General features: G+C 35.8%; 1 protein-coding gene across 2 annotated transcripts in view; it reads right to left on the bottom strand.

Moving 5' to 3' along the window:
• LOC123878001 (irregular chiasm C-roughest protein-like) overlaps positions 1–19,843 on the bottom strand; it is a 173,462-nt gene that overhangs the window by 106,736 nt on the left and 46,883 nt on the right. The gene's annotated exons all lie outside the window — the stretch shown is intronic.

Raw genomic sequence — 19,843 nt, 5'->3', positions numbered from 1 at the left:
ACTAATAAATAGTCGTAGCGTTATAATATCAAGTGTGATAATACTTTTAAAGTAGCGTTTTATCGTTTTAAAGTGTCGCATATAAATATTCAACGGTTATTAGTTTTTGGAATAATATTCACGCATTTATTAAAATATTAGGAATCAATATTTCTGCTTTATGTATAAAAAATAGTAAAGTAATGTAATCTTATCTTAATTACGGTAATCTATCTATTGAAAAGACCTTGTGTAAGCTTAGACCAAAAGGGGCGTTATAATTTAACTATTTTTATAAGTTATTAAATGTTCTTTCATATTAAGCTTGCGCGAGGACATAAGCCACAACGCGTAGAGGCTTATCAAGAGTTTTAATCTTTAAATAACCTAACTGCAATATTAATTTGACCGGGGCGCAATTGCTATTGCAACCACTCAATCAAATTGGCGACCTAAATACAAAAGTATTTAATAGTCGTTGAGTCTCGAGTCGGAGCGAGACTGGCTTAAAAACCGTCAAGCAGCCGTATTTATACAAATCGATTCAAGATGGCTGCTCGGAAGCGATCGTGTGACGTCAAATGAGTCAAATATCTGTTTTATTATTTTAAATTTTAAATAGTTTTTTTGAAAAGCTAACAGTCGGCCATCCAAATTGGGTCGTTCGACCTCGAGCGACGAAAATAAATATTAGGCCAGGTTGTCCAGAATACTAATAGGGGCACGGTTGTTCGTAATACTACGGGACCAGGGTTGTCCTGACACATTTTATTCTAGGACCAGGGTTGTCCGTTAAAGGGTGTTGAATGAGTGGACCAGGGTTGTCCCAACACTTTTTATTCTAGGACCAGGGTTGTCCCTTAAAGGGATGAGTGGACCAGGGTTGTCCCAACACATTTTATTCTAGGACCAGGGTTGTCCCTTAACTTCGAACTATATTCATTTGTGAACTATATTTTGTATGCTTAAGTGGATTTTTGCGTTAATTCTATCCCACTTTCTGAACTGTAAGCTTAGACCAAAAGGGGCGTTATAATTTAACTATTTTTATAAGTTATTAAATGTTCTTTCATATTAAGCTTGCGCGAGGACATAAGCCACAACGCGTAGAGGCTTATCAAGAGTTTTAATCTTTAAATAACCTAACTGCAATATTAATTTGACCGGGGCGCAATTGCTATTGCAACCACTCAATCAAATTGGCGACCTAAATACAAAAGTATTTAATAGTCGTTGAGTCTCGAGTCGGAGCGAGACTGGCTTAAAAACCGTCAAGCAGCCGTATTTATACAAATCGATTCAAGATGGCTGCTCGGAAGCGATCGTGTGACGTCAAATGAGTCAAATATCTGTTTTATTATTTTAAATTTTAAATAGTTTTTTTGAAAAGCTAACACTTGTAAGATTTAAATAAATCAGAATTTGACCTTAGTGAATCTTGTCTCACGGTTGGTATTATAGATAACAAAATAATATACGTTATTGCTAACTTTATTTATTTTCTTGAAGAATAGAAAAAAAAGATAATAATTAATTAGCTTTTATTAGTGAGCCATCTGTACAAATGACTGTAGTTTTGCTAAGAATGTATTAATTAACAGGACTCTCTCCGTCACTCGCTTCATACAATCGTAGTTCCAATTTCATTTGAATATTAAGCAACCAAAGTCCATGAAATTTTGCAGACATATTCTAGAAACTAATATCTGTGCCTGTGGTGTTTTAGATTTTTCTAAAAATATGTACTCGTAGTTTTAAAATTACAGGGGCTCAAAGATTTGTATGAAAATTTTTAAGACCGCGTAACTTTGAAATTGAATATTTTAACAGAAATCTGGAAAACCACAAACATAGATATTAGTTTCTAGAATATGTCTGCAAAATTTCATGGACTTTGGTTGCTTAATATTCAAATGAAATTGGAACTACGTTTGTATGGAGCGAGTGACGGAGAGGACCCCTCTTAATAGAGATCTAAAAGAAAATAATGGCAAAATGTTAGAAAATCTACCTAAATATTCTTTTAGGTAAGTACATAATTTTCTAAACGACAAATAGTTTGCAATTTTTTAGTTTTTTTTTTTTCAAATAATTAATTCTAGCCCCATAAACAAAACATCACACCATTTTATTACTATAGTCAAAGACCCTATTGTAACTCTTAAGTTTTCTTTTATGTATTTACTTAGTAGGTTACTAAGTTAATTAACTTTTTTTCTAAATATGAGAGAATAATTTAACTTAGTCTTATCTAGGAGTAGTGATTACAAAGAAAACTTAATATCTCTTTCTATTGCTGTATTCACAAAGGCCTGCAATGTTTTGTTATAAGGTTTTATTTTCATTCCAATCTTGAAAATCCTACTGTGGAGGAAATGCGGTCAAGCACAAATCTTGCTATTTGTTTTAGGGTTCCTTGAATAATTAAAAAATTGAAAATATTATAGGGAAAAGGAGATTTAAAAGATTAAAAATAAAAGACTTTAAAATGAGCCTATACCTACCACAGGACTTTTCGATAGTGAAAACCAACAGCAAAACTCAGCAGCATCGGGAGCAACGAAGAATTGAAGATAGAGTCGACACTGACGTTACATCTGTTTACACATTTTACGCCACACTCCATGCTGTTACAAGTGTAAATTAAAAATTCATAACACCCCGACAAGTGAAGGTTACAGTAACTAGAAAAGAGCTGATAACTTTCAAACGGCTGAACCGATTTTCTTGGATTATAGCTAAGAACACTCTTGATCAAGCCACCTTTCAAACAAAAAAAACCAAATTAAAATCGGTTCAGTAGTTTAGGAGCTACGATGCCACAGACAGATACACACGTCAAACTTATAACACCCCTCTTTTTGGGTCTGGGGTTAAAAATAATAGTAAACCTAATAAAACTAAACATAAAACCAATTAGGTACCTTGGTAAAGTAATTAGATTTCTTTCTCCTTTGATGCCTCATAGAAAAATATAGACTTAATAAAGCTTATATTATATACCCGTAATTCAATTACGAATTCCTGAAATTGAAAATAGAACAAATGAAATAATTGAAATTCTTTTCTAAGCAGTCTTTTAATGTCACATCAAAATAGAAAAAATGTGCCTCATAGCTTTAATTAAATCCTTAAACAAGAGTAAATTATAAATTTATATCACCCCCGACAAGTGAAGGTTACAGTAACTAGAAAAGAGCTGATAACTTTCAAACGGCTGTACCGATTTTCTTGGATTATAGCTATAAGAACACTCTTGATCAAGCCACCTTTGAAACAAAAAAAAAATTATATAAAAATCAGTTTATTAGTTTAGGACCTACGATGCCACAGACAGATACACAGATACACCCCTCTTTTTGGATTGGGGGTTAAAAATACTTCACAAATATTTCAATAAAAATAACACACATCAAAACTTGTATTAGGTAACTGAAATAAATTGTATTCAATAATATAAGGAAAATTATGAGAGTAATAAATATTGGTTAGAATTTTTTATAGGTACCTACTATAGATAAGTCGATAATGTGGAAAAATTCATTCATTCACTGTTGTAAATATCATCTGTATGTATATTATAACTGCGATATATCAGCGCACAGCCTAAACCGCTGAGGTTATAAACATGAAATTTTTAGAACGGATTTTTAACCCCCAACCCAAAAAGAGGGGTGTTATAAGTTTGGCGTGTGTATCTGTGTGTATGTGTATCTGTCTGTGGCATCATAGCTCCTAAACTAATGAACCGATTTTAATTATTTTATTTTTTGTTTGAAAGGTGGCTTGATCGAGAGTGTTCTTAGCTATATATAATCCAAGAAAATCGGTTCAGCCGTTTGAAAGTTATCAGCTCTTTTCTAGTTACTATAACCTTCACTTGTCGGGGGTGTTATAAATTTTTAATTTACACTTGTTGGAAATTCAACCCCTAAAGGGGTTGAATAGGGCGTGAAACTTTGTATGAAAGTCCGTCATTTTTCAAATAATACCTATGAAAATTGTATTTGAGCTTTTAGTTAAAACTAAGAAAAAGGTACTTCAGGGTTTTTAAAAATTCCAACCCCAAGGGGGTTAAATGAAGGATAAAAGTTTGTATGAAAGTCCATAATTTTCCAGAATATTAATATTATTTTACCTCCGATAACTCAATTTAGAGTAAATAGAAATGAATATTACAAAAAAAAATGTAAATGACAGAAATACACCTCTCTTATCGCGAGCGATGATTCTATTTAGGTATAATAGTAAACACAAATGAATATTACAAAAAAGATATGTAAATTACAGAAACATACCTCCCTCATAATACGAAATGAAGTCATCAGATTTCCCTTTAGCGAAATTGTTCATTTTGAAGTCGTAATCGTAAAAAAATCTATTCGTTTTATAATCTTCCAGCATAATGACTGGTCAAAGAGGTTTTGTGCTTGGAACATACTTATGACACAACTCTACGCGTTTTCAATCAAATCAAATCGAAGTGTTATGCATGAATGACTAGAAGCACACTTAGAACTTCGGCAGACTAGGACCGGATAGGACAACACGTCCGCGCGACGCGTCATTGTCATAGGAGACGGAAGTTTTGTCCTAGTGTCCTAATTCACCAACGGGTGATGTAAGAAGTCATCTAAAAGGTGAACATGGGTTCGAGGAGTTTTGGGTTCTATAACCCAGGAAAAACATTTTTTAACCCCCGACCCAAAAAGAGGGGTGTTATAAGTTTGACGTGTGTATCTGTGTATCTGTGTATCTGTGTATCTGTGTATCTGTGTATCTGTCTGTGGCCTCGTAGCGCCTAAACGAATGAACCGATTTTAATTTAGTTTTTTTTATTTGAAAGGTGGCTTGATCGAGAGTGTTCTTAGCTATAATCCAAAAAAATTGGTTCAGCCGTTTGGAAGTTATCAGCTCTTTTCTGGTTTTCTTATTACTTTTATCCCAGGACCACCAGAGGTTACGTATTTTCTGACACAGGAAATATGTACGATTGAGTAGTGTTAGTAAGTACTAAGAAAGCATGCCTAGCCTACGTGCTAGCTTGCTTAGACGGCCAATTTTCAGGTATCTGATAATCAAGGTACATAAAACCATTACTTACCTCACGTAAATTCTCCAAACTGATTTTTACGTATATTTTAGGCAATATCCTTAAAAATATGTCGCCAATACTCCCAGACACTTCCCGCGTCGGCCGTATTGCTTTGCAGACGCTTTAAAGCTCCCAAAATAAGTAATTGCTTAACTGCACGTAAATTCTGATACTCCATTTTTATATATGTCCACCAGACAACTATTTTAAAACCTTTTACAAGAAGACAGACCGATCCAGAGGGCCAATGATCCCCTAAATTCAATTTTAATGCCTCTGTGGGTTTGAGCGCGAAGGCATCATTATCTACGCGCATGAGACTGAGTAAGACATGTATTAGGATATATTGACTTCTCTCTCACTCTCTTATAGTTTACTTATGTCAATTAATTATTAATATTAAAAAAAATCAGCTAAAAATTAAAAAAATTGGAGAATTTACGTGAGGTAAGTAATGTTTTTATGTACCTTGATTACCTGATACCTGAAAATTGGCCGTCTAAGCAAGCTAGCAGGTCTGTAGGCATGCGTTCTTAGTACATACTAACACTACTCAATCGTCCACATTTCGTTCGTCAGAAAATATGTGACGGCTGGTGGCCCTGGGATCTTTCACTATTGTAACAGAGGTTCATAATATTATTATGTCAATTGGCAAATGTCAAGCTGTCAAGATGGACGTTGCTTGGATACATAATTATTTATTTGAAAATAATGTTTTGGAAAACTCCGATACTTTGGATCGTAGCCGCGGAGTTTCTAATTTATAAAATATTATAATCACAGTTAAACGAGAAAACATCAATTCAATTATAATATCCAACAGTCAACCAAAGGCCACAAACAATCAACCCAAACCCAAACCATAGTCAAACTATTTTTAGGGTTCAGTAGGTATCTGTAGAAAAAAAAAGATGTTGAAGCCTCGACTGTTGTAGTCGCGTAGGTGTGCATGGCACCATTAAATATCGTAGGAGGCGATGACCCTCCGCGCGGCTGAGGTTCCCGCATCCTAGTCGCTTTGTCGCGCAGGTTTGGATGATGCATTAGGCGCACCTTCTTTATATTTTATCTGCTTGAACTCAGCTTATTCACTTTGACAAAATACGTTTAAAATTCATCATCATCAGGATCAACCCATCGCCGGCTCACTACTGAGCACAAGTCTCCTCTCAGAATGAGAAGCTACCACACTGGCCAAGCACGTATTGGCACACCTCACGCACCTTTGAGGGAGCATTATGGCCAACTCTTAAGCATGCAGGTTTCCTGACGATGTTTTCCTTCACCACTTCGGTGTCTGTCTGTGTGTCATCTTTCAAGAGAATCAAAACTTATAAATTGGGTACTTCCCGTTTACGTAGAATCATGAAAGGCAGGTAGCAATATCTTATAGCCCAAGCACTCTACTCCTGTGGCCCAAATAAACAGAAAAATCCGACAACTGAATTGTCATTACATAAAAAAAACTTGTACGGAACTCTTCATGTGTGAGGCAGACTCGCACTTGACCGGTTTTTGAAAGTTATGTCAAATAAAAATTTGACATGCAATAACAAACAAAATGAAATACAAGTCACTTTATTCCTTATTTCATCGGGTGAAAGTCGATTTCAATTTAATCGTAGGTATATCTTGAAAAGCGAACTGTTATACGACTACGTAAAATGGGTACATTTTTAAAGCAACGACATGTTAGAAACAGATATTTCGATTTGGTCGTGTTAAACTATGTGAGTCATTCAGATAATTCTTGATCAAAAATATTTCATGGAACGTATAATTAACATAACATTGATGTTACTTTTGAAGAGATATTAGCTGCCTTATTGGATTTATATTATTATAGAAATCGGGTTTTAGAATAGCACAAATAAACGGTAATTTATGAATAAAAGTTTAAAAAGCGTGAAATAAAAATTAAATTAAAAATTTAAAAAACCCCCGACACATAAACCTCTAAAAAGTAAAAAAATAATAGGTAAGTATGTATGGGCCCTTTAAGAATAGTATAAATAGTAAAGTTTTTATCCAAGCGTTCGTTGCGTCGGGGGACCGCTAAAGACTATTCTTTCTACAACAGATGACTTTCATAGTTTATCATAGGTAGCGGTCCCCTGGCGCAACGAGCGCTTGGATAAAAACTTTACTATTTATACTATTCTTAAAGGGCCCATACATACTTACCTATTATTTTTTTACTTTTTAGAGGTTTATGTGTCGGGGGTTTTTTAAATTTTTAATTTAATTTTTATTAAATTAATTATCTATAGTCCTTGCTTGCAATCACACTTGGTGGCAAGTTACGCTGCAATATATCATGACTTCTTGTAACACAAGTGTAAATTAAAAATTTATAACACCCCCGACAAGTGAAGGTTACAGTAACTAGAAAAAAGCTGATAACTTTCAAACGGCTGAACCGATTTTCTAGGATGATAGCTAAGAACTACTCTCAATCAAGCCACTTTTCAAACAAAAAAAAACTAAATTAAAATCGGTTCATTCGTTTAGGCGCTACGATGCCACAGACAGATACACAGATACACACGTCAAACTTATAACACCCCTCTTTTTGGGTCGGGGGTTAAAAAGCAGTTTTATTAAATCCATCTCTATGTACTTGGTTTCAACGCGGCATTTTACAGGAACATAATCGCTTGGCGAAACGTCAAATGGCATCAACGAATAGATATCTCATTACCGGCTCTCACCATATTACCTACGACTGAGCTGATACAGAAATTACTAGCTAATGCCCGCGACTTCGTCCGCGTTGATTTAGGATTTTAAAAATCCCGTGGGAACTCTTTGATTTTTCCGCATAAAATATAGCCTATGTCACTCTCCAGGTCTTTAATTATACTCATGGACAAAATCACGTCAATCCATTGCTCCGTTGCGACGTGATTGAAAGACAAACCATCAAACAAACACTCTGTCGCATTTATTATATGGGTAGTTATGGGTAGTGATAAATTGTCGAATTTCTCCTGCTAGAAATCGAATCCAGAACTTATTAAGTTGGAAACATACTAAACACCACGACATTACGTCGGATTTTAATTCTACCTAGTGTGACCATCCTAGACACGTCCCGTAGAAAATACTACTATTCAATAATAGCTCACACCAAGGTGGGATTATAAGTATGTTTCCAGCATTACACCTACATTCAGCTCCGGGTTTCTAGCGTGGGCGTTCCGCAGGTTTCCATCAAGATGCAAGTCTCTTGGGAGACCGGGTATATTAAATTGGAATTGCGAGAGAGATGCCAAGACTTAATTTATATCGTACCTACTTTTATATGGATAAGGTGACATGAATGTACTGTTTATGTTACATTTCTTACAAGGAATTTAGGGCGATAGAGTTTACTTTGACTGTTAAAATTTGACTGCTCGGGATACACAATGCACGGGACTGCACCACAGTTACCTAATGCAGTACAGATAGTAATAACAACTCAAAATTTAAAAAACCCTCGACACAAAAACCTCTATAAGAAAACTAGAAAAGAGCTGATAACTTTCAAACGGCTGAACCGATTTTCTCCGATCATAGCTAAGAACACTTGCGATCAAGTCGCCTTTCAAACAAAAAAAAAACTAATTTAAAATCGGTTCATTCGTTTAGGAGCTACGATGCCACAGACAGATACACAAATACACAGATACACACGTCAAACTTATAACACCCCTTTTTTGGGTCGGGGGTTAAAAAGTTACCAAAAAAACTAACATGAATTAAACTATAAAATAGGTCCTGCCTATTAATGGTCTTTTAGAATAAAGATCCCTAAAATTTAAGACTCTTAAATTAAAATAAATTTTAAAGAAGATTTAATCTTCTTTAAAAAGCCCTTGTGATGTAAATGTTCATCAAAATTGAGAAATCCTGTTTTTGAAGGACTACTTTGGGTTTAGTTTTTCGGGCAAACATTTCAATTTTGGCGTTCTGGTGTTTGGCGGTATGCTTGTTTCATATATGTCGTAAGTAATCTTTCATTCCGCATTTAAGCAAGCGTAGTGTGGGACGCCCTCCAGCACGATGGACCGACGATATAAAGCGGCTGGCGGGAAGTGGCTGGATGAGGAAGGCTGAGGACCGGGTGTGGTGGCGCTCTTTAGGGAAGGCCTATGTCCAACAGTGGACGTCCACAGGCAGATGATGATGATGAATCTTTCATTAAGTACCTATACCATCGCAAAATGACACAACTTGAATTATGGCATTTTGCGTTTTTGGCGTTGTGCGTCTAAACGGCGCGACGTGCCTCTATGGCGAATGTGTAAATGCCCAGGCACAGCGTTCAAGAAAGCGGACAAGTCTTCTTTGCCGCAAAGTGACGCGCGGCCACAGCGCTGCATCCGCGCGGCTCCTTACGGCACCTTGCGGCAAGTTTCAAGGCGCTCTAAGAGATGAAATCTTTGAAATCATTTTGAAGAATCTCGAGGTTACTCTTAGGGTTTACTTAGCAACAAAAATAATATAAATATTCCACCAGAATGTAAAGAGGATGTCCTGCCTTGCGTGGAATATAAATAGGCTTATCTAAAACACATTATACATTATATACGTATATGTTTAATGTATAGGTATACTCCTATAGAATCTTGAGACCAGTCTCTTAACTTCCCGACAAGTCAAAGCCGGTTATATGTCCGTTGCACCTGTCGTTCCGCTATTTTTGTTCCCATTTGTACCGACAGCAGAAAAAGTAAACAAAACAGTCATTTATTTTGTGATTTTCTTAGTTGTATTCAAATTATTTTGCGATTGATGTTATTGGACTTACCACTTGATTTATTATGTTTTTATTGAACTGAAATCTTAAATAATTATCTTGACGATTGTATACTGCTTTGCATGTTGCACTGTACACATAATTCTTTGGAAACTCAGTAGGTAAGTATATGAGAACCTAAACGATAGATTCATATAGCTTACAATTATTTATGACTTCATTTGCCGAATCTGACTAACTCAATGCTTTACGACAATACATTTATATAAAGATAGATTAAATAAATATAACGAGTTATTTCTCTTACAATATCTAGGAAGAAAAACAAGCAAAAATGGTCTTCAATCGCAATTAAATCGCCATCATTGTTTCTGAAAGTTTTTTCAAAATTACAGCATATTGAATAACAGATTTAAAATCGTCAAAACTATTTTAAAGATTTTTTGCTGACGTTACCATCTTACAGAATCTCAAGAGTATTGAATCTTTATGTTAGTCATGCCTTATTATATCGGCATGGCTTCTAACGTATTTTTATTTTACTTACAGGTATTTTATTTTAAATTATAGGTATTATTACAGCTCTGTTTTGTAACATAATTTTTTTTGGATAGGTAACTACTTTATATTCTTTATTATTATATTCTTAATGTATTTTCAACAAGTAGCTTAGAAAAGGAATAATTCAGATACCTATTTTTTATAACTTTAATTTTGACTTACAGCCCGGTCAATATAGAGACATTTGAAATAACAATGATTCCCACAGAGCCAAATATTGGTGGAGAGCTGGGGTTTACTATTACAATTAAAAATCCCCATGGATCCTATGTGTGCTACAAAAGTTATTCGGGGTCAAAGGTCAAAATTTGAGGTTTTTGGATTTTTCTCGAAAAAAATTCTCGTAATGGTAAACCCCTGCTCTCCAACAATATTTGGCTCTGTGGGAATTATTGTTATTTGGCCACTATTTTTATGTCTAAATTGACCGGGTTATTAATCAATGATGAATTTGGGTTAATACATAGTAAGTACTTTTGTGCTGTCTCTACTTACATTTAAACCAAATCTCAAGTGTATTGAATTTTAATGTTAGCCATGTACTGTTTATTAAAACATTTTGGTACTAAATAAAAAATATAAAGCCTGCTTATTTTATTCTTTAAGCTATAGAGCGTACTATGATACTGCTTACAACAATTTTTTAACAGTTAAAACGAGACTTTATATTGGAGACATAAATCTGCCTTGTTTAACTTCAAATTCATTCTTGTACTGAGCTGTAGTAACCCGTAAACTTTACCTTTACCTAACCTTTGGCACCTAGATTAAAATCTAGGAAAGTTTAGCGCTAGATTAAATTGAACATTCCAACTCCTACACTACCTACCTAGTTACTAATATACTGGCGATAAAAAAATTCAAGACGTCAATTAAAAAATAGTTCTGAGGGAGAAAATGCGAAGAAAACATGTCTTATTTCATGTAGCAATGTACTTACCTACCAATAACCTCACCGTCATCCGTTACCGTCACATGAGAGAGTTGCCACTTAATTGGCTCATACATACAGTATCTATGGGACCTGAATAAAATAGTCTACGTTGAGCAATGCCAATTTCCCACTACCTTTAAGCTGATGCCACACTAACGCAACGACGCGACACCTAATCTTTTAGGACAAACTCCTATAAACATTCATTCCCTTCCACTTTTTAACCCCCGACCCAAAAAGAGGGGTGCTATAAGTTTGACGTGTGTATCTGTGTATATGTGTATCTGTCTGTGGCATCGTAGCTCCTAAACTAATGAAGCGATTTTAATTTAGTTTTTTTTGTTTGAAAGGTGGCTTGGCTTGATCGAGAGTGTTCTTAGCTATAATCCAAGAAAATCGGTTCAGCCGTTTGAAAGTTATCAGCTCTTTTCTAGTTACTATAACCTTCACTTATCGGGGTGTACCTAATAAATTTTTAATTTACACTTGTTATATGGATAACTTCAAATCACAGTGAATAGGCAACTTCTAGGCAAGTACGCTTCATCTTAGGCTGCATCATCACTTGCTAGCAGGTCTGATTGCAGCCAAGCGCTAGTCTGTAAATTAAAAAAAAAAATACATTTTCATTCATAAATGGGGGCGACCACGTCACCATCATCATCAAAGCACTCCAGCCCTGGGTTTGCCTTGGGTTGGCCAAGCAAACGCCATCGGGGCCGGTCAGATGGAGTTTTCTTCCAGCTCTGAATCCCAAGAACCTTCATGTCCTTCTCCAATTCATCAACCCATCAACCCTTAGGCCTCTACGGACCTCTTGCCGAGTTTCTTGCTGGTTCTTCTCGGTAGGAACGGCATTCCGAACCAGTGGTAAATTATTTTGACGATTCAAAAGCACTTGTAAAAGTTTATTTGAATAAAAATCTATTCTATTCTATTCTCACCGTCCATGGACACATGACCACATCACCATCAATGACAAATAGCTTGTGTGGGGTATATAAGTATGGGGTAAGTACAAGTAATAGGTATACTAATATATAAATGCGAAAGTGTGTCTGTCTATCTGTCTGTCTGCTGCCTTTTCATGGCCCAACAGTTTAACCGATTCTGACGAAATTTGGTACAGGATTACCTTATATCCCGCGGACGGACATAGCTACTTCTTATCCCGGAAAATCAAACAGTTCCCACGAGATCTTTAAAAACCTAAACCCACGCGGATGAAGTCGCGGGCATCTTCTAGTCACACTAATATTATAAAGGCGAAAGTTTGTATGTGTGTGTGTGTTTGTGTGTTTGTTACTCCTTCACGCAAAAACCACTGGACGGATTTGGCTGAAATTCGGAATGGAGATAGATAATATCCTGGATTATCACATAGGCTACTTATTATCCCGGAAAACCAAAGAGTTCCCACGGGATTTCGAAAAACCTAAATCCACGCGGACGAAGTCGCGGGCATCTTCTAGTTGTTTATAAAGATGAATTTGCATGGGTCGCGACCACAGCTGCGAATGAAAAAGTTTTTGCCATAGTCTTCCACGCTTGTAAAGTGTGGATTGGCAGACTTCATACATTTAAGAACATCATGTAGATCTGATCTCTGAAGCATATTTCCTCACTATGTTTTCGAAACTGGAAGGTTTTACCCATCCCAAAATCACCCAACGCACCTAAAGAAGTTTTTTTCCTCCAAAAAATAGTACCTTTAAACAATGACTAGTTACTGCAATTAAAAAATAACACCGAAGTATCTACTTACCGCTAAATGTAGTTAGCGCAATATAACTCGTGTTGAAATAACTTTAAGTTAAAGGATTTAACTAAATGAACTTTTATCTACGTTTAGCTTATAATTCGTTCCGAGCCATGAACTTTACTGTACTAAATTTAACTATTCCCTGAAAACTTTGTGTAATACACCCAAATAACTTTGCTGCTAAATTTTAAAGCTGGTTTAATACTTTAATTGAATGTTAACTTTAAACTAGCTGAGAACAGGAGCAAAGTTGAACTTTTCTAGTTAACTGTCATTTAGTGATGGGAAAGGGATAGAAAAACGAGATTTCACATCTCCATACAATTTTGGCACTTTATTCAGGAGTCATTTTTAAGGTGCCAACGGGACCTTGTTACTAGGACTTGGCTGTCTGTCCGTCCATCCGTCCGTCTGTCTGTCAGCGGGCTGTATCTAGTGAACCGTAATAGGGAGCGAGTTGAAATTTTCACAGAATGTGTATTTCTATTGCCGTTATAACAATAATTGAAAATGGCTGCCATGAATTTTAAAAAAATATACTTACTTCGTTATTTCTACGGTACGGAACCCTTCATGTGTGAGTCCGGCTCGCACTTGATTTTGATTTTTAAATATGAATGAAATTCCTCATCTTCTAAGTAAGCGTGCACTAATTTAGGCTGCATCACGGACAGACGGACGCGTCTTGATGTCCGTAGAAGCTCATCCTGTAATAATTTATTCATCACTTATTGATAAATAATTAAAAACCGGCCAAGTGCGAGTCAGACTTGCGCAACGAGGGTTCCGTACTCGGGTATTTTTTTTGACATTTTGCATGATAAATCAAAAAATATTATGCATAAAAATAAATAAGTAAAAATCTGTTTTAGAATGTACATGTAAAGCCCTTTTTTGATCAATGGGAAGTACCGATAGGTTTTCTTGACAGACACGACAGACGGACCGACAAACAGACAGACAGACAGCAAAGTGATCCGTTTTTCCTTTTGAGGCACGGAACCCTAATAATATAAGCACTAAGCAGGTATCTCAGCATATTATTATGTATGTATAGGTATGCCTTAATCGCTATATAATCAAAATAATGATATTAGAGTATACTTGAATGATTAATTAGATTGTCAATTTCATTACTCATATTGCTTCATTAAACATGCAGATCATAGAAACTAATTTCCTTGAGAGCTAATTTACTAGTCAAATCAATTTGAATGTATTATGTTGATTCTCAAGTATCGATTATTATAAAACCCCTGGGGGTTTAAGAGGGGTCTCTCCGTCACTCGTTTCATACATTCGTAGTTCCAATTTCATTTGAATAATAAGCAACCAAAGTCCATGAAATTTTGCAGACATATTCTAGAAACTAATATCCGTGCCTGTGGAGTTTTAGATTTTTCTAAAAATATGTAGTTTTAAAATACAGGGGCTCAAAGATTTGTATGTAAATTTTTAAGACCGCGTTACTTTGAAACCTAATATTTTAACAGAAATCTGGAAAACCACAAGCATAGATATTAGTTTCTAGAATATGTCTGCAAAATTTCATGGACTTTGGTTGCTTAGTATTCAAATGAAATATGAACTACGATTGTATGAAACGAGTGACGGAGAGAGCCCTGTTAAGCCAGATATAACTTGCTGTTCTTAACCAGATACTCATTAATCTGTTCATTATATAAAATACTAGCGACCCGCCCCGGCTTCGCACGGATGGACATTTATTTTTTCTATTTTCCGGGATAAAATATAGCCTATACGGATTCGGAAGAATCCCTCTAAGTAATGGTAAAAGAAATTTTGAAATCGGTCCAGTAGTTTTTGAGCCTATTTAATACAAACATACAAAAATACAAAGGTTTCCTCTTTATAATATTAGTATAGATAATAATTTCAAGAATAACCAAAATTATAAAATTAAGCTGGAAGCACCTCTATTTTATGGAAAAATTAAATGAATAAAAAACAGACATACAGACAGACAACAGAGTGATCCTTTAAGGGTTCCATTTACCCTTTTGAGAAAACGAACCCTAAAAATGCACTTAGCTTTAATGCATTTTATTTCTAAAAAAGAGACTCATTTGCGTGCTTTAGCTAGACGACATTTTGTTTGCGTCTTGCGATTCGTTTCGAGTCATGAAGTTAATGGCGTAGAGTTTTGTACTAAACTGCTCCCAGGCAACCCCTTGTTAGATATAACGACCTTGTTGCAAGTTGGGGATACTTTAGTGCAACTTTAAGTAAACACTGAATGTAGCATGTTTGGGGGTAACTATTATTTAGAACTGGAGGATGGATTTAGGTTTACAAAGATCCCATGGGAACTGTTTGATTTTTCGGGATAAAAGGTTGTCTATGTCAATTATAGGGACGCAAGCTACCTTAGTACTTTTCATACAAATCGGTTTAGCGGATGGGTCTTTAAGAATCCTGTGGGAACTTTTTGATTTTCCGGGATAAAATAGCCTATGTCCGTCCCCGGGATATAAGCTAACCCTGTACCAAATTTTGTCAAAATCGGTTAAACTGTTGGGCCGTGAAACGGTAGCAGGCAGACAGACACATTTTTGCATTTATAATAGTATGGATAGGTAGGTACTTTACAAAATATACCTACAAGCCTTAGGTATTAGGTCTATGGGAATAGCAGTTTCCTTGCAATTTGTAAGCAACAGAAATTTTAGGATTCATAATGACCGGAATGGGCTTCTACTTCATATTTTCTACTTAGATCAGTAGACAAATAGTGAGCCGATAAGTTTTTTTTTTTAAAGAATATTAGCCATGTTAAATGACTAATATTCCCCTTTCCTCTCCTACTAAGCGTCAGGCTTGTGCTAGGAGTAGGTACGACAATAGTGCAACGGCCGGGGTTTGGACCGTCGACCTTTCGGTTTTCAGACCAACCCTTTACCGGTTGAGCTATTGAGGCTTAATTACTTCAGTCAATTTAACTATGGTTTCCAAAAGCGACATAATCTGAGAAGAAGCCAACATGAAAGAGAAGCAACGTCATACAGACCCTGTAATTCTCGACACGCACATATCTCACACCGCAGCATCCTCAAGAGATACGACTCTACTACATACAATTACGCAGATCGTAGTCTACATCTCCTGAGAATCAAACATTTCAGACATGGCCTAAGTTAAGTGCGTTCGGTGGAGCGTGCAGCGTTTGAGACATCATAACCTGATGGATTCTTTAAAAAAACCGGCCAAGTGCGAGCCAGACTCGCGCACCGAGGGTTCCGTACTCGGGTATTTTTTTGACATTTTGCACGATAAATCAAAAACTCTAATACATAAGAATAAATAAAAATCTGTTTTAGAATGTACAAGTAAAGCCCTTTCATAATAGATACCGCCCGCACTTGGTATAGTTATCTTACTTTGCAAAATCAAAACACTTTTTATTTTATTTTTTCTGTGATGTGACCACAAAACGGTTTTCAGATTTATTCCTTTGCTTGTGCTATAAGACCTAACTGCCAAATTTCATGATTCTATATCAACGGGAAGTACCGTATAGGTTTTCTTGATAGACACGACGCGGTCGGACGGACAGACAGACAGGCAGACAGACAACAAAGTGATCCTATAAGGGTTCCGTTTTCCTTTTGAGGTACGGAACCCCAAAAAACTCAATTCTACTATTTCAATAAACAAACCTAGTGATATCATAAAGAACTGAGCATCTAATATAATATTAAGATAATATTACTCAATAGATCCTAAGTGACCATACTCCGGGCACATGAATATTTATGTTCTAACCTAACCTAACCAAACCTTAGGTTTTAAAAAAACAAATCTGTCCAAGTTACAGTACATAACTCAAAATTTAAAAACCAAAACACAGACACAAAAACCTCTATATGAAAACTAGAAAAGAGCTGATAACTTTTTTAGTAACAACTTGTTTTGTGTACCTTTTCAATAAATAAATAAACGGCTGAACCGATTTTCTTCGAATATATCTAAGAACACTCTCGATCAAGCCACCTTTCAAACAAAAAAAAAACTAAATTAAAATCGGTTCATTCGTTTAGGACCTACGAGGCCACAGACAGGTACACAGATACACACGTCAAACTTATAACACCCCTCTTTTTGGGTCGGGGGTTAAAAATACAACCTAAAAAATAAACAAAATTATACCATATTATTAAGTCTGAGGTTTTAATTATGAAAATAGCTAGTTCGTGAAGTTATTAAAATGTTTTGAGCATGATAACGTGATTACCATAATAATTTCATGAACTGTTGAAATTACATTCTAGCGAAAACATTAATTTCTCGTTCTAATATTCAAAAAGTTTTCAATACGGCCTAGCATTCCATTGAAAAATGTTTTATTAACCAAATTACTGACCCCATTAATGTAAAAACATTATTTGTAGAGTAAGATAATTATCTATACTAATAAATAAAATTGGAGTGTCTGTCTGTAATTTCGAAATAACTACCGCTATATTAAGGTCATATGGTTATTTGAACGATACTATAACTGAATCACACAAATTTTTGAAAAAATTTTTGTCTGTCTGTCTGTCTGTTTGAAAAGGCTAATCTTGGGAACGGCTGAACCGATTTTGACGGGATTTTCACAGACAAGTAGAGAATTGACCAGAGAGTAACATAGACTACTTTTTTAACCGACTTTCAAAAAGGGAGTTGTGTTTTTCTACCTATGTACACCGAAATCTCCGAGATTTCTGAACCGATTTGCGTCATTTCTTTTTTAATCGAGAGGAACTTTGCGACATTGTTTCATAAAAAATTTGGAGTCCAACTCCTCAATCCTGATGCTGCAGGGGATCTGACCAATCCACGTGGGCGAAGCTGCGGGCATCAGCTAGTCGAAAAATATGCTCGCTGAAGAATTCTTTGGGATTAAAGCTTTAGTCAACGCCCACGGCACTAAGCTACGCTGATTTGTACTGTCCTGCCTATTCAACAGTATATCTATCAACTAGCCGATGCCCGCGACTTCGCCCGCGTGGTGGTGATTTAGGTCTTTCGAAATCCCGTGGAAACTCTTTGATTTTCCGGGGTAAAAAGTAGCCTATGTGCTAATCCAGGATATTATCTATCTCCATTTCAAATTTCAGCCAAATCCGTCCAGTAGTTTTTGCGTGAAGGAGTAACAAACATACGTGCACACACACACATACAAACTTTCGCCTTTATAATAATAGTGTGACTATCATCGTTATCATCGTTAATAGACATGTGTAGGTCCGGATCGTAATAGTTCTAGGAACTATGTTCGTGAACCTATAGACGTCCATTGCTGGACATAGGATAGGTCTCTTTAGGTAAGTACTTCCACACGAAGAGGCACAAGACCGTGGGTCTTACGCCACCTGAACCCACGGGCTCCCTAAGACTCGTTTTATATCAACTTACCTAACATTCTTTTTAGGGTTCCGTACCTCAAAAGGAAAAACGGAACCCTTATAGGATCATTTCGTTGTCTGTCTGTCCGTGTGTCAAGAAAACCTATAGAGTACTTCCCGTTGACCTAGAATCATGAAATTTGGCAGGCAGGTAGGTCTTATAGCACAAGTTAAGGTTAAATTATCCTGTGTGTTTCCATAAAATAAGTAAACTTGTAAACTTGTAATAGATAAACTTGATAGACAATAAACTTATGGAGGGTTTGCCAACGCTTTGTTTTTCAGTGCAAGCTCGCCTTTTTAACATCTTTGGACCCCAATATTTATTAGTTTTTTGAACTATGTGCCTTGCCCATTGCCACTTCGGCTTCACAACCCTAACTATACGTACTTGTAATAAGATTTTTAAAAAGAAAACTATTTAAAGAAGCAGTGTTGCTAAATAGAAAGTTTTGTCTAAAACACTGGTGACACTAAGTAGATCCTGTTAAAACTTAAATATCTAGAGAATGGTCAAAACGTCGCGATGCAGTTCGTGCAAATTAGAAATTAGCTTCGTTTTGCGCGCTTTTAACTTAAATGGAGTTTTGTCTGGGTTTGTCTAGTAATTCGTTCCGAGCCATGAACCTAATGGCACTAAATTTTATACTAAGCATTCTGTGGCAACTTTTTCTTGCTTATTTTTGCTTATCCGACTACAGTGAAGCCCAAAAGGAAGGTTATGAGTTTTAAAAAAGAGGGGTATTATAAGTTTGACGTGTATATCTGTGTATCTGTCTGTGGCATCGTAGCTCCTAAACGAATAAACCGATTTTAATTTAGTTTTTTGTTTGAAAGGTGGCTTGATCGAGAGTATTCTTAGCTATAATCGAAGAAAATCGGTTCAGCCGTTTGGAAGTTATCAGGTCGTTTCTATTTTTCTTATACTTAGAGGTTTTTGTGTCGGGTTTTTTTTTTTTAATTTTGAGTTATGCGTAAATGCCTACGTCCAATTATACAGACTATAGTAGAATAAATAGAATCGCTCAAGCTTTAAGAAGTTTTATTTTTAAGGTTCCGTACCTCAAAAGGAAAAACGGAACCCTAATAGGATCACTTCAATGTCTGTCTGTCCGTCCTGTCTATCAAGAAACCCATAGGGTACTTCCAGTTGACCTAGAATCATGATATTTGGCAGGTAGGTAGGTCTTATAGAACAAATACAGGAATAAATCTGAAAACCGCAAATTCGTGGTCACATCATTTAAAAAAAAAATATGTTTCAATTTTCAAAGTAAGATAACTATACCAAGTGGGGTATCATATAAAAGGGCTTTACCTGTATATTCTAAAACAGATTTTTATTTATTTGTATGTA

This window comes from Maniola jurtina, chromosome 25, assembly GCF_905333055.1.
Source record: "Maniola jurtina chromosome 25, ilManJurt1.1, whole genome shotgun sequence".
Classification (NCBI taxonomy): Eukaryota; Metazoa; Arthropoda; class Insecta; order Lepidoptera; family Nymphalidae; genus Maniola; species Maniola jurtina.
The sequence above is the reverse complement of the archived record's forward strand: the minus strand, read 5'-3'. Positions and strand labels throughout refer to the sequence as shown.